The following is a 15,941-nucleotide window of genomic DNA, read 5'->3' as shown; positions in this document are numbered from 1 at the left end:
CATCCTCTTTAATCATCGCAATCATTTGACACAGATAAATTTAGTGAGTTACCGCATTCTGTTTCTTATCCAAGTATGATTTCAATAATGATAAATATACTTCTATCTTTCGTATACATTAGAGTCAACTTAGTCTTAAAATAGTCACCTTAGGAAATATTTCTCAAAGTTAAGGGTTTGCTAGCTTCCTTTCAAACTCTCTTTACAAGCATTCTATGACCATCACATGACCTATTTTAACTTCTTTTGGCAATGAGGACATTGCCGCATTTTAAATTTGGGGGTGAGGTATTTATTTTCGACCTTGCTATCTTCTACAAAAAAAAAAAAAAAAACATTTTTAAGAATAATAACTCCACTGTCAATGCAATGGGAAACCCTTGTTGATAAGAGTTAAGTTGTGAAAGGCACTTACCCGTAGTTGGATGTCCGCATGACACACGTGGGGGCAAGCCAAAACGAAAGTAAATCACCAGGATCGATGATTGTGACTCCACTGCCAAATCGGTATGAGTTTAGTTTGAGAAAGAGTGCATTGCTCGTAGTTGGATGTCCGCATGACACACGTGGGGGCAAGCCAAAATGAAGGCAAGGCACTCAGATCAGCACAAGGTCAGAAAAAAATAGCAATGAAGAAAATTTTTGTGTAAAGATAAAATCATTTGACACCCCGAAAGAAAATTTTCTTTTAAAATAAATCATACGATGTTCTAGAATTTAGTAAAGTCCTTTTGAAAGTTAAGCTTGCAATCCCTAAGTCTTCGAAATATTTTAAGAAGAGACTTGAATAAGACTTAAGAAAATTCTGGTATATAGGATTTGAATGAAGTATCCTTAAGAAATCTAGGGAAGAAAACTTTGCGGTTAACTTGCTAAAGGAATCTTTAGCTTATGCTTGAGGATAAGCATTGTTTAAATTTGGGGGTGTGATAACGGGCAAAAATGCATGTTATCATAGTGCTAAGTGCTTAAACAATGTTGGATTGCGTTGATGAAATATGTTAAATTGCATTCTATGATATTGTAGTCGCATGCGTCCAACGCATTAGAGTAGTTGATCTTTACATTTTTGTGCAGAATATGCGTTAACGCAATGTAGAGATTACGATCATAGGAATACATTGGTCGAGCACAACTTCACCGCAAGACTTTGCGTTGATCGTGCTCGCAAACATTCGCCCAAGAAGAATCACTACAACTTGGTCAGTGCAACATGGTGAGCACATCCAGGTGATAGGATAATTAAGAGCGATGGGACGGAAAGTTGATGACAGTTGGATCCAAATTAAGTTGACAGCCGATAATGGTCACAAAGTACATTTAGCTTTATTGGTAACAATCATTCAACGCGTCAATCAGGAATTAAAGTTGTCCCATCTGTACAACCGGGAGAGAGAAGCCGCCTTTCACTTTGATGCCCTATAAATACCAAGTGCAATCTTCAGAAAAGGAGTTGATTAGTTAACGAATTCATCAATGCTCTGTTCATAGTTTTCTTTTCCATTTTACGGTGGATCAAGAGAAGAGTGGTGATGTCGGAGATCGCCCAGGGCAGCTCGAGAGAGAACATTGGGCGTAAGAGCAGAGAACGGGCCGACTCTCGCAAGAACGAGAATATCTTTAGAGCACGAGTAGAAACAGTGTAAACGCCTTGCAGCAAGAAATTGCTTCAGGCTCTTTACTATACCTGTATTGTTATTTGTATTTCATCTCATATCTATTCAATGGAAGTTCTATTTCTACATCTACTCACTCTCTTAATACGCATGAGTAGCTAAACTAGTCGAATGGGTTGAGAAGAACTAAGCTAACATGACCTAGGAAGTTCATTGCTTGCGATTGTCTTGTTTTATGTTGTGCAAAATACCCTTTAGAGTTACTCAAGAGAGAATCTAAAGAAAGAACCTAATGTCTCGAGAAAGCTAAGTTAGAATTTGGACTCGAAAGAGCAAGATTAGGCTTGCATAAACAAGAGATAGGGACTTAGAGATAAGCTCTATTTGTCAACTTGCATCGCATGCATCCTAGGAATGGGAGTGATATTATGTGGTCGCATATTTGTGTGAATGTCATGTTGTCATCGCATAAATAGAGATAGAGGTTTATGTGTAAACCCTATAGACTTATCGCATATTTATCACATGCGTTCTAGCCTTAGAAGCCATAGCATTCACACTGAGAGGTAGTTTATTACTGTATGCATGTTGCATGATCACAAAGCATGGACGCATTCTAGGGAGTGTTAGCCGAAACTTTTCTCAACCCATTCACCGCATATTCATCGTATTTCCCGTTTACCAACTCTTTTCAAACTCTGCCGCATTCGTTATTTAATTTCATCAATGCAAACAACAAACTCAACGATTTATTCATTTAACTGGTTAACGCAAGTTTTCATAAAAATCACCAACGCAACTATTTTCACAAGTCCTTGTGTTCGACCCTGGACTTACCAGGAAACTCAGGGAAATTTACACTTGAATTCTCCTGGGGAAACTTGAGTGCACAACGCAACCCACCAACGCATATCATATATATTTTCATTCATAAAAATAATGCATCAGTTAGCTACTACAGGGAGCAAGGAACATAGGAATTCTGGTAAGCAGAAGTTGATCCAGAATAAAAAGTCTTCAAAGTCAAAGGGTTTTAGGTCAGATGATATTTGTAACTACTGTAAAGAAAATGGGCATTGGAAAATCGAATGTCCTAAGATAAAAAGGAATCAGGAAAAGAAGGAAAAGAGTGACAAAAGGGAAGCATCTACCTTTGTTGCACAAGTTGAGATTGATTCTGAAGAAGTCGAGATCGATTCTGATGGAGATCTAGCTTTAGTTGTAAATGAACATTCACATTCTAATGATGTATGGGTTCTTGATTCTGGGGTATCTTATCATATGTGCCCAAATAAAGAGTGGTTCTCAACCTATCAGCAAATAGATGGAAGGAATGTTAGCATGCTAATGGTGCTGTGTGCAAGATAGTTGGAATCGGCTCAGTCAATATACGAACACATAATAGTGCCTTCTACACTTTAAAAGAGGTTAGGCATGTTCCACTAATGAAGAAGAGTTTTATATCCTTCAGTGTACTCGATAGCAAGGGTTACAATTTTGAAGGTAAAGGTGGAGCGATGTATGTCTATAAGGGTTCTGAGGTAGTTCTGAAAGACATAAAGCGTGGAACACTTTATTTTCTATTAGGTTCCACGATAACAGGTTATGTTGTTGTTGCATCATCGGTCGTTCACAAGGATGATATGACTAAGTCATGGCATGTGAGACTTGGTCATATGAGTGAAAAAGGGATGCAAATTCTGTCAAAAAAGGATCTTCTTTGTGGGCACAAGGTGCAGGATTTTGAATTCTGTGAACATTGTGTATTTAGGAAGCTTCATCGTAGCAAGTTTCCAAGAGGTGTTCATCGTACAAAAGGGACACTTGATTATATTCATTCAGACTGTTAGGGACCTTCCAAAGTTGAATCTATTGGAGTACGTATTTTTTGTCGATGATTGATGATTACTCAAGAATGACTTGGGTTTTTATGATGAAACATAAAAGTGAAGCCTTCAAGAATTTCAAGCAGTGGAAGATATTGATTGAAAATCAATCTAGGAAGAAGATAAAAGGGCTGCGAACTGATAATGGTCTGGAATTTTGTGGATCTAAATTTAATGAGTTCTGTAAAGCTGAGGGGATTGTTCGCCATCACACTGTTAGGGATACTCCACAACAAAATGGGGTTGTAGAACGTATGAATTAGACGTTGTTGGAGAGAACAAGATACATGCTCTCTAATACATGGTTGGCTAGAAGGTTTTGGTTAAAAGCAGTAAATACATCATGTTATCTGATCAATCGTGGACCTCACACAGCTATTGATTGTAGAACACCTTACAAGGTGTGGTCTGGTAAGCCTGTAGATTATTCTTTATTAAAAGTTTTTGGTTGTACTGTCTACTATCATGTTAATGAGGGTAAATTAGAACCGAGAGCTAAAAAGGGTATATTTGTGGGTTTTGGGGTTGTAGTTAAGGGATATAGAGTCTGGTCACCTTCTGAGAATACAGACATAGTAGGGCTGTGATATTTGATGAAAATTCCATGCTTAACTCAACTGTAAAGCCTTTTGTGACGTCTACTGATGTGGGAGAAAGTAGTAGTGTTGATAAACAGGTGGAGATGAAATTCACTTCAACTGTGAATGAATTACAACATCAAGGTGGAGAAGATCAACACGTTACTATAGAAACTAATGTGCAACCAGAAATTAATGTGCCTAAAACGTCAGAAGTTACTTATCCTAAAAATTCTAGATCACGAGTAGATCAACCGAGTATAGCTCGTGATAGCCTAGAAGAGTTGGTGTTGGACCTCCTGTGAGGTATGGTTTTGAAGATATGGTTACTTTTGCGTTGCAGGTTGCTGAAGAGGTGGATCCTCATGAGCCATCCACCTATAGAGAAGTTATGTCATGTGGTGAGTCTGCTCATTGGCTTGCTGCTATGAGGGATGAGATGGAATCTCTTGACAAAAATCAGACTTGGGAATTAGTTAAACGACCTAAGGAGAGAAAAAATTGTCACTTGTAAATGGGTCTTCAAGAAAAAGGAGGGAATATCACCTTTAGAGGGCATTAAATATAAAGCTCGAGTTGTTACTAGAGGGTTCACACAAAGGGAAGGAGTTAATTATAATGAGATCTTCTCACCAGTAGTCAGATATACTTCTATCATGGTGTTATTAGCTATAGTAGCACATCAGAATTTGGAACTTGAACAACTAGATGTGAAGACAACATTCTTATATGAAGAGTTGAAGGAAGAGATTTATATGACTTAACCAGAAGGGTTCTAGTGTCCAGGTAAAGAAGATTATGCTTGCAAGTTGAAGAAATCTTTGTATGGGTTAAAGCAGTCTCCAAGGTAGTGGTACAAATGATTTGACAGCTATATGATTGGACTTGGCTATAATAGGAGTCCATATGATTGTTATGTATATCACAACAAAGTTGATGATGGTTTGATGATTTATCTATTTTATATGTAGATGATATGCTCATAGCTGCAAAGTCCAAGTCTAACATTCTGAAATTGAAGAATCTTCTCAGTGCTAAGTTTGATATGAAGGATTTGGGTGCTGCTCAGAAAATTTTGGGTATGGAGATTTATAGGGACAGAGATAAGAATAAACTCTTTATGTCGTAGAAAGTATATATTCATAAAATATTGTCCAAGTTTGGTATGTCATCAGCTAAGCCTATAGATACTCCTAGTGCTGTAAATGCTCATTTGTCATCTGTGCTTTCACCACAGTCTGAAGCTAAAAAGGAGTACATGTCTCGAGTTCCTTATGCTAGTGCAGTGGGAAGTTTGATGTATGTTATGGTCTGTACTAGGCTTGATCTTACCCATGCTGTTAGTGTTGTCAATATGTTTAGGGTCAACCTGGGAAGGAGCATTGGCAAGCCGTTAAAAGGATTTTTCATTACCTTAGAGGTACATCTAATGTTGGTCTTGTTTATGGGAATTGCACAGAATGTTTAGTGACCGGTTATTCTAATTTTGACTATGCTGGAGATGTTGACAATAGGAGGTCTATGACTGGCTGTGTTCACTCTGGGTGGTTCTGTTGTTAGTTGGAAGGCAACCTTACAGCCTACAGTTACTTTGTATACTACTGAAACAGAGTACATGGCCTTGACAGAAGCTGCTAAAGAGGGAATATGGCTGAGGGGGTTAGTTGGTGATCTTGGTTTGCATCATGACCAAGCTATTGTATATTGTGATAGTTTGAGTGCAATATGCCTAGCTAAGGATCAAGTTCATCATGAGAGAACTAAGCACATAGATGTAAGATATCACTTCCTAAGAGGTGAGCAGATAGTTAAAGTGATGAATTCTGACATTCTAAAATTGAAGAATCTTCTTAGTGTTGAGTTTGATATGAGAAGTCTGAGTACGTCTGGCGATATTGATTTATGTTGCATTTGGTACATCTGTTATCTGGGAGAGAATTCAAGTCAAGGTGCAGATTTGTTGAAATGCCTTGAATCTGTTTGGTGGCGTTTCGAACAACCAAGTACGAGGGTCTCGTTGGTGGGGGTTTGAGGGAAACGCCCCCGAAACCTATTAAGAATTCGTATTCAGCATATTTATTTATTTGTAGTTATTTACGATTATGACCCTAGGGTTTAGAGTTAGTGCGCTATATAAACTCTCTAACCTTAGAGGCACCGTTTTTCGAGGTATTTTTTTTCTGAAAACATTCTCTCTAATAGTACTGTTCTCCCTCTGCCCGTGGACATAGCTAACACACTGTTAGTGAACCATGTATATCTGTGTGTCGATCTTCTCTATCTCTACTTCCTTTTTGTGTTCTTTAATTGTCGATTTCGTAACACTCGGTTTGATTTAATTCTTTTACATTTTCGGTTGATTGTAAAGGCCCCTGCGTCTTTGGGCATTATTAATCATTATCGAGTTTATAATTCAAAGTCAGTTTCAGTCTTGTGTCGTTTGTGAAGAAGATCGGAGCAAAGGTTGTTGTTCTTCAAAAAAAAAAAAGACGATCAAGGGTTGATCAGGTCGTGTAGATGATGGGGTAAGCGATCGCTGAGTATCGAATGCTCGCGTATCGTTTAACGTGCGTACACACTAGACGATCCTTTAGCTCAGAAAGCTTCATCACTTAGTAACTGACTAAACAATCGCTTAGAAACACATGGTAAATCATTTACCTTTCGTCGCATTAAGCGATCACCTAGACGATCAGGCTTTGCAGCCTTGTCGTCGTCTAAGCGGTCGTTTAGCTTTTGAGCCTATCATCTAGTGTGTGCGAAGCAATCATTTACCTTCGGCGTTTACTAAACGATGGAGTTCTCCTGGCGGTTCAAAACTCGGTTTGCCTGTGAAACGGTTTGCTCGATGGAAAATGTAATAGATAGAGTTATTTCATTCTGGTTTTTTGTAAGGGCTCATCTCGGTCCATTAATCCTTAGTTTATTACATGCGATGTATGGTTTTTATATGTCATATGGTATGCACATATAGTAAATCCCACCTTAGCTTATGTATTGGTCATGCATCATCTCTTTATTATAAATGTTATAATTTAGAGAAGCATAATTTAATTATGTAAGAGCATGCTCATGCATCATATAATATAAGAGTTTTATTTATGCATGCCTAAAAAGCATTAGCATGCATCATCTTTATATTATAATTGTTATAGTATAAGGGTGAATGAAAAGCATGTTTGCTTGGTTATTATGCATATATAAAAGTTATATATAGTAATGACCGGACATTACATGAAGCATGACACATAGGTTTCTTTATATGTATTATAAACACCTAGTTATGCGCGATGTATTTTAGTTGTTTCTTTTTAAAAGTTAAAGAGAAATTAGAACTAAAAGCAATAAGAAAGACATGCATGCTCACTTAGGTTTAATTCATGATTTTAAAATGTTTAAAACTTGGATCAAATAGACCTAAGATCACGGTTCTAATATGATTAGCAACCCTAAGGCTTTAATCTTTTAATCAGTTTAATAGGATTAAATTGACTAATAAAAAGTTAAAGTGTAGCAAATCTATCTATAAGGGACCTTTTATCTAAGGCAGGTTTTGTCTAGTCTGGGGTATTTAAGTTGACACCCCTACCTGGGAACTTACCTGGAAAGGTGAATCAGATAGATTTGATGCATGCATGCAAGATAAGGATAGTCCATTAAAGTGTTTAAATGTGACTACTTGAACTTGTTCATATTTCATAGACAAATGTTGTTTATGAGTGGACTTTAAAAAGATGACTTAGACTAAAGTCAGTAGCCGGATTGTCTAGGTTAATGAATCCCTAGGTAGAACATTCAGTGGGAAGTACTTGGGGCATAAGATGTTTCACTTAAACCTTTCATGTTTCTCCTATATAGTCCACACCGTGAGATCTACCCTCGACCTCAAGGCACCTTTGACGTGTCCCTTTAACGAATGGTGTTTGGGTAGGTCAATATCAAGGTGGATGGAGAGAGTGTTCATAGTAAGTGGGAGCAGGAAGTGTGACAACATATCCCTCAGTCTCCTTCGTTGGATTGAATAAAGTTACTGCGCATCGCTTTGAGGTACCCTGAGAGTGTCCCCCTAAAGAGTGGCAGTTTTTGCGCGTTTCTTTATTTGATCTCCTGTAAGAGGATAAGGTACCTTAGTCTCTTGTTCTAATCTACTTCTTCCCTATGGGGGACTCATTAGGGTGGAACTCTGGCACCGAAAGTGAAGGGTCACACTTACGCGAAATTGTTAAAGGTTAACAGTTATGGATCGAATAAATGGTGGTTGTTAGGTTCAGTTCCGACAATTGGTTCTGCCTAATGGTTGAGAATGTCTTATCCTAGCGAAGGGGCATCTGATCACCCCACCGATGACGTTTGTCCTACCTCACTGGGGTATCATTGCAAAATAGAAGTCTTTCACTTAGAGCATTTGAAACTGTTTTGCAAAATTAATTGGTTAAATGTGGTTTAGCAAAATCTAGTAAAGTTTTGTTCGTATTTTCAGCAACAATCTTTTCAAAATGGCCACAACCACGTTAGCTTTGCTTAGCGCCGAAAAATTAACTGCGATAACTTTTCGACATGGAAACATATGATCACGATGATTCTTATCATCGAGGATCTCAGGTTTTCCTTTACGGAGGTCTGTCCTCCTATTCTAGCTTCGAATGTCGCTCGAAATGTTTGGGAGGCATACGAGCAATGGACACGGATGAATGAGAAGGCCCGAGACTATATCTTGACAAGTCTTTTTGAAGTCTTGGCCAATAAACATGAGTCTATGGTCTCAGCGTGTGAGATCATGGAGTCCCTGCGGGGGATGTTTGGACAACCGTCTGAACAACTTATGCATGAGGCTCTTAAGTACATATTTAAATCCAAAATGGAAGAAGGCACCTCTGTTCGTGAACATATGTTAAACATGATGGTTCACTTCAATGTGGCTGAGTTGAATGGGTCTACCATCGATGACGGCAACCAGATTAGCATAATCCTGCATTCTTTACCGGAGAGCTTCCTGCACTTTGTTAGGAATGTGATTCTTAACAAAGTGAAATATAACCTTACAACTCTCCTCAACGAGTTGTAGACCTACCAATTTTTACTAAAAAGTAAGGAGAGGAAGAAGAGTGAGGCAAATGTTGCTTCATCCTCCAGGACGTTCCATAGAGGTTCGACCTCAGAAACGAAGTCTGCACCTTCTACTTCTAACTCTGCAAAGGGGGAAGAAGAAAAAGGATGGTAAGGGAAAAGGGAAGGCGCCTGTCGCACCAAGAAGGCTTCCACCACCGGTTGAAAAGGGAAAGTGTTTCCACTGCAACCAAGATGGACATTAGAAGAGGAACTGTCCTCGTTGGCTTAAAGAAAGGAAGGCCACCAAGGCTAAGGCCAAGGCAGATAAAGGTAAATATGATTCATTTGTACTTGAAACTTGTTTAGTGGAGAATGATGATTCTGCCTGGATAATTGATTTCGGTGCCACTAATCACGTTTGTTCTTCTTTTCAGGGGATTAGATCCTAGCGACATCTGTGAAGGAAATAGAATCCGAGATTTCCATGAGCAGCGGAAATAAGATAATTCCAAATTACAATCATGAATGAACAATACATTTATAGTCAAACAGAAACAAGCAGTTACACAATTAGTACAGAAATTGCAGCATGAAAACTCAAATGAACAAAGAGAATACTCTACAAACATTTGAAGATGCGTCTCCACGCTTCTTTGCGCACGACCACTCGAACAATAGCAACTTTGCATGCTTGATCTACACGACCGCAACACAGCACAAACACTTCACGCTCGTCCTCAACGATCGCCTCGGTCACGACCTCCTCAGCAACACGAACGACCTCCAGCGACCCTCGACGGTGTCGAGTTGAGTATGACACCACCAAGAAGGCTACCTTGGTATTCTCAGTGTAAGAATCCAGAGGGTGGACTCTGTTCGGACTTGGTATGAGGCGGACAAAGGAGGAAACACTGATCGTGTACACGACTGGGCAAGTGGGAGATGGCAGAGACCTATCGTATAAGTCGATGCTCAATCGTTTAGCTAAAGCTAAAAGATCGTCTAGCAAAAGCTATGCGATCGTTAGCTCATCGTTTAGCTCGGTCTATTTCCTACAAACATTATACGATCGTTGACTTAGGGCAAGCGATCGTCAAGCAAAAGCTATGCGATCATTTGGTAAATACTGAACAATTGTTTAGCTCGTCACTGCACGGTCGTTTAGCTAGCCCAAACTGTCGTTTAGTAAATCTATATTTACTTGAAAACTCCGTGAGATCCTTTTTTGCGATAGAGAAATCTCAAAAGCTTTTTATGAAAAACTTTTCAACAGTTACTAAAATTAGGAAAATCATTTTCCTTTTATCTCATGGTTACAATGAACATCCAATAACCACCCCTCAATTGGTTATTAAAGAAAAAGAATTAATTATTCAATAATTAATATTATTATAAATATAAATGATAATTAACTTATCATATTATATTTATAACCTATAGTTTTAATATTTCATCTCATGAAACATATAAACCATAGTTATTTTTCTATTCCATGGTACTTAATGTAAATCTCATTTACATCAATCCTCCATTAGATGTATCTCATACATTATACCGATTTATCATATATAATCAAAATACCTCTTGTCAATTTGAACATTTCAAATCAACACCAAGAACTGATCCTCAACTGAATCCATTAAGCTACCAAGGGGACCTTATGTACCTGTAGCTCGAAGCTCCAACAGTACGTGAATAACTGACTAAACTATTTAGTCACGAGATCCACCATCCGTTAACTGCTAGGCACTCCACTAAAGACCGACAGTTGAACTCTCCTTACCACAGATATATTATGTGTCCATCTTAACCAATCAACAGTGCGACAACCCTTCATAGATTGCTCGTAAGTACAGCTGGGCCAATAACCGTTATGCCCCTGTAGTTACATTTGTCTCCTTAAGTACCATTGGTAGACCTATGACTGAGTCTTCTCTTCCAAAGAGAAGTTGTGACCACTATGTTTAAGCCCCGGAATCAGCCCTTAAGGGAGCAATCTCTCTACTTATCCCTACTTCAAGAAAGAAGTGAATTTCATCTCGTGGATTGAGTTCCCAGCTCCCAGATCAGACAAGTCCCCGAGAAGGTAGGCATGTTAAGTTGGCAATCTGGCCACTCTCACCCATACTAATCAAAGGACCGCCCTGAAAGGCAGGAGTTCCCAAAACACTCAGCATTGAGGTCGTGTCACCTATGGTCGTTTATGTGAGACGTAAGTCTCTAGTATTAATGGCATTATATACAAAGTGTAATCATCTCGTGGTCCAGGTCTTGTACAAATTCTTTGTATAGGACACCCCTGCTCGCACGTCTCCACATGAATGGTTAGGATCTACCATCTGTAGTAGTCTACACCACTTGCAAACCTCTACAAAGCAGGCCGTATCCGTAGTGTCACCAAGATCAGGTATCTCATCTTAATTCTTATACTACAGACCTATTTAGGTCATCACTTAAGTCATGATTCACTTGTATATCACATATACATGCTTAAATTCACATTAGATAACCAATGAGCTTTATTTATTGGATATGAGTAAATGCTAGAATTAAATAACATTTATTTGAGTAAATGCTAGAATTAAATAACATTTATTTTATTCATTAAACAATGGGTATCTTTACGAAACAACGAGACTCTGGAAGAATTAGGACACCAATCCCAACAGCGAATAATTGGAGACCTACTCAAGGTGCAGAACCCGAAATCGAGGTCGGGAACTGGAGCTCTCAATGGCAGCCCGATTCTCGACAACGAATTGTCGATAAAACGTATGATTTCTTACATTTTTCTTGCAACCCGATTCTTGTAGGTTGTTTAGTTACTCTGCCATGGTTTTGTGAATTAAACCATGAACAGCAGAACTTTGTAAATATAGGACTGTCTTCGACCTTTTTCTTATTTCTTCTTTAACATTTTCTTAGATTTTCTGCGTGACTGGTAGATGCGAACTGTTTCCCGAACGTAATGTGTTAAAACTGCCCGTGTTGATTTTCTCATCCCTTGATTGAAGATATAGTAGGTTAGGTTTTGTGGAGGAGGTTCCTTTCTGTTTCTTCAAGTATTATCCCTTTCTTTATAACGAAGGATGAGCTGCTATTTGATGCAGTATGGATCTTGCTGAATTTATCTGGACCGTTTTAAAATACATTCCTTCTGAGTATCTAATATTTTGAATCATGGACATAGATTGCTATTGTGGTTTTCTTTTCAAGAACAGCTTCTCGTGCTTTTGCATTTAATAAACTAGTTAGCCATTATGTTTTCCATTTTTATGTTAGAATGGAGACACTGAAGAGGCACCTTCCTGTTTCTAGTCAAGAGGGATTGAGTGAGCTACGAAAGATTGCTATAAGGTTTGAGGAAACAATTTATACTGCTGCTACGAGTCAGGTATTCCTGCTCACTTTGTTGTAGTTTAAATCAAGGATTATTGTTATTTATGTTTAACCCATATTCTAATAACAATAAGATTCCAATATGTATATAATAGTGACTTTTACATGTGGACTTACGAGTATAAATCTTGTTTTGTTATGTTATGTGTTCTTGCACTAAAGACAACTTTGTTTTAGTGATCTCTTGAGTGGGTACCCTCACTAATTCTATTTTTAACCTCTGATTTCAGTCAGATTACCTAAGGAAAATATCTCTGAAGATGCTATGGAAACCAAATCTCAGCCCCATATGGGAACTTCATTACCATCCGACTATGGTGCCTAGCAATAAGCCTCTGGATTCTGGCAAGTCATCAACAGACAATTTGCCACTTTGTTGTACGTGATGAAAATTTCACCAACACTTTTTAAGTCAATTTGTGAATGAATTTCTTGTTAGGGAGGGTTTTCGTTTTAATTTTTTTTAATTATCTTTTTTTATTTTAATAATTCTCTGTTCATGGATAGTGTAATCATTTCGCAAATCTCACTTAACATAGGGCATTTTATTTGACTTGATGTTGTGTATTATGTTGTAAACAACATCACAAAGCATGCAGTCTCAAGTTCTTAACCCAGGGCAGTCAGTTTCTGTTCCCCAGTCATCCAATCAGCCTCAGTCACACCAGCAAATATGATAACGGGCAGAAATGAACGTTATTACAGTGCAAGTTATAAAACAATGCAGGATTACAATGGTAAAAATATACAATATTGCGTCCAAAAGCATTAAGTTCACAACATTGCGATCGCATGCATCCATCGAATTAAAACAACTAACTTGTGTATTTTATGCAGGAAAATGTGTTGACGCAAGGTGGAAATGCGATCCAAAGAAATTTACGTCCGAGCGTATTAAGAGATGAGGCTGTTGTTTATGGATTTTAGATGTCTAACCCAATTTTATAACAACTAATAAAACTTTAGACATGCTAAACATCTACAACATACATGAGGCATTCAACATTTAATATAACATTTATATTAAATAAGAGAAACCTTAACATGCATACTATATATTATAATAATTATAACATACTTTTAATGCATGTAACATGCTTCTTATGGTGGGAGTTTAAATCTAAATGGCGTACTATATGCACATACAAGATTTATTTAATTATAACATACATCAAATGCATAAATAATTAAACACAGGCTGATATGGTTTTTAGTTTTGGCAAAAACAAGCAAACAAAACCTAATTATTACAAAACAGCTTCCGAACCGCTCCAAAACGAACTCAAGTAGCTTGAACCGGACTCGAACCGTCTGAATCGGACCAGCCAAGAACCATTCGAAGCTGAATCGAACCAGACCACAAGAGACCAGTCGAACCGGTAGCCCTTGCACATGTTCAACATCTCACTAAGTCTCATCGTTTAGCAATGACGACCATCGTCTTGCATTTTTCCTAATCGTTTAGTAAATGCTTGATCGTTTAGCAGGGCTACACGATCGTGTAGTATTTTCCTTCTATCGCATAGTTTCATCGTCTAGTGCCGAAGAAAGCTACACGATCGCTTAGTGTCTTAAACTATCGCTCAAGTTCATCGTTTAGCACGGACAATTTACTACACGATCGCTTATCTCCATCATCTAATGCATGAGGCGATCGTTTAGCGCGCACAAAAAGCAAACGATCATTTAATGCCATCGCATAGCATTCAACGCATCGCCCAACTGCCACACAAAGATATGCGATTGCGTAGTGCTATCACATAGCAACTCGACACATCGCTTAGCTGCCGCATAGAGGTAAACGATCGCATAATGCTATCACTTAGCAACTCAACGCATTGTTTAGCTCCCGATCAAAGGTAAAAGATCGTAGTAAGCGATCGCTCAGATCTATCGTATAGCTCTTCATCGCATCGCTTAGCACTTCGTCTAGACGATCGCTTAACCCTGCGTTTAAATGGTCGCTCAGTGCCATCGCGTAGCCCTTCATCACATCACTTAGCGCGCATCGTTGTAAAAAATTGTATAGTAAATTCAACTTATTGTTTAGTTCCCATGCCAAAGCTAAACTATCGCTTAATGCTATCGTATAGCAAATTGAACGCATCGTTTATCTCCCGCAGGTACACGATCGTCTAGCATTCAACATCATAACGACCAACGCCCATTGCTTTACGATCATCTAGTTTTTCTTCACATCGTCTAATGAATGAAGCTAAATGATCGTTTAGCTATTGAAGCTCAACGACGATAAGAACAGAGGCTGATTTTCTGGAACTGTAACTCGGCCTCTTCGCTTGTTTCTTCGATTTATAGCTTAATTTCAACTCTAATGACCCCAAATAAACTACAGACTCTTGCTAACACATAAAAGCTCATCAAACAAAAGCCAATTACAAATTTAAATGAGAAACTAAAGAGAATTAAACAGTCAAAACTCAGAAAACCAAATTAGTGCACCAGTTTCATATTTATCATATAAAACACCCACCAAACAATAAATAAACTGAATTGAATGCTTATTTGATGCTCTGATACAATTGTAGGAATGTATCAGTGGAAACACAAGGATCTTCTATATACTCAAATTCACTAATTTTGACAAAATATAAAGCATGCTTTTGCAAAAGTAAGTGAGTTTCAAGACATACCTCTTGTAGAACTTCTTCAAAGCTCCTTCACCAGCTGCTATCTTCTCCAAATCTTGTTATAGCCCACCTCAAGATCTTCCCCACTATTCTCTCAGTGCTTTAGATTGAGTTGTGGAACTTAAAACAAACTTGAATCAATGGTAGATGGAGAAATGCTCACTACAGAAAATCAGCTGAAGAACTCTTCTTCAAACCATTTTTTCTCTCAAAATTTCTATAGATTGCATGTCCGATTTTCACTCCAATCTCTTCATTATATTGCAGATCAACATGCAAAGAAAAGAGTTGCATGAGTTGCAGCTCATGCTTGGAGAAGACAAGGCCAAGATTATGCCATTTGAGTGAGCTACTTAGGTGATGGATAATGGAAAAACTTCTTTTTCCATTTTGTGTGTTTTGTTTTCAAATTTTCCAATTTTATCTAAAAATCAAAAATTGATTTTATAAAATCTATTTTAATTTTAAAAATGAAAATTTAATTAATTTCATAAATTAATTATTAAATAAAACTTAATTGATTTAATATCAAATATTAAATTAATTTTAACACATATCCATCTTTATATATTTAAATCATATGTAAATATATAAATTCTTCTATTCCGTTTAATTCTCAAATTAAACATGTAATTATATCTCGTATAATTACTAATTCCCTTAATTCTAATTTGAATGATTCAAATTAACTTATCATGCTATTCTAGAGCTAGTTCATTACGAGTTAGTAGGGGGACCTCGCAAACCTATAGATCATGGGCTCCA

Source organism: Benincasa hispida, chromosome 5 (assembly GCF_027475165.1).
Source record: "Benincasa hispida cultivar pf3 chromosome 5, pf3_genome.v1.1, whole genome shotgun sequence".
Lineage (NCBI taxonomy): Eukaryota > Viridiplantae > Streptophyta > Magnoliopsida > Cucurbitales > Cucurbitaceae > Benincasa > Benincasa hispida.
This window is presented reverse-complemented; position numbering follows the sequence as displayed.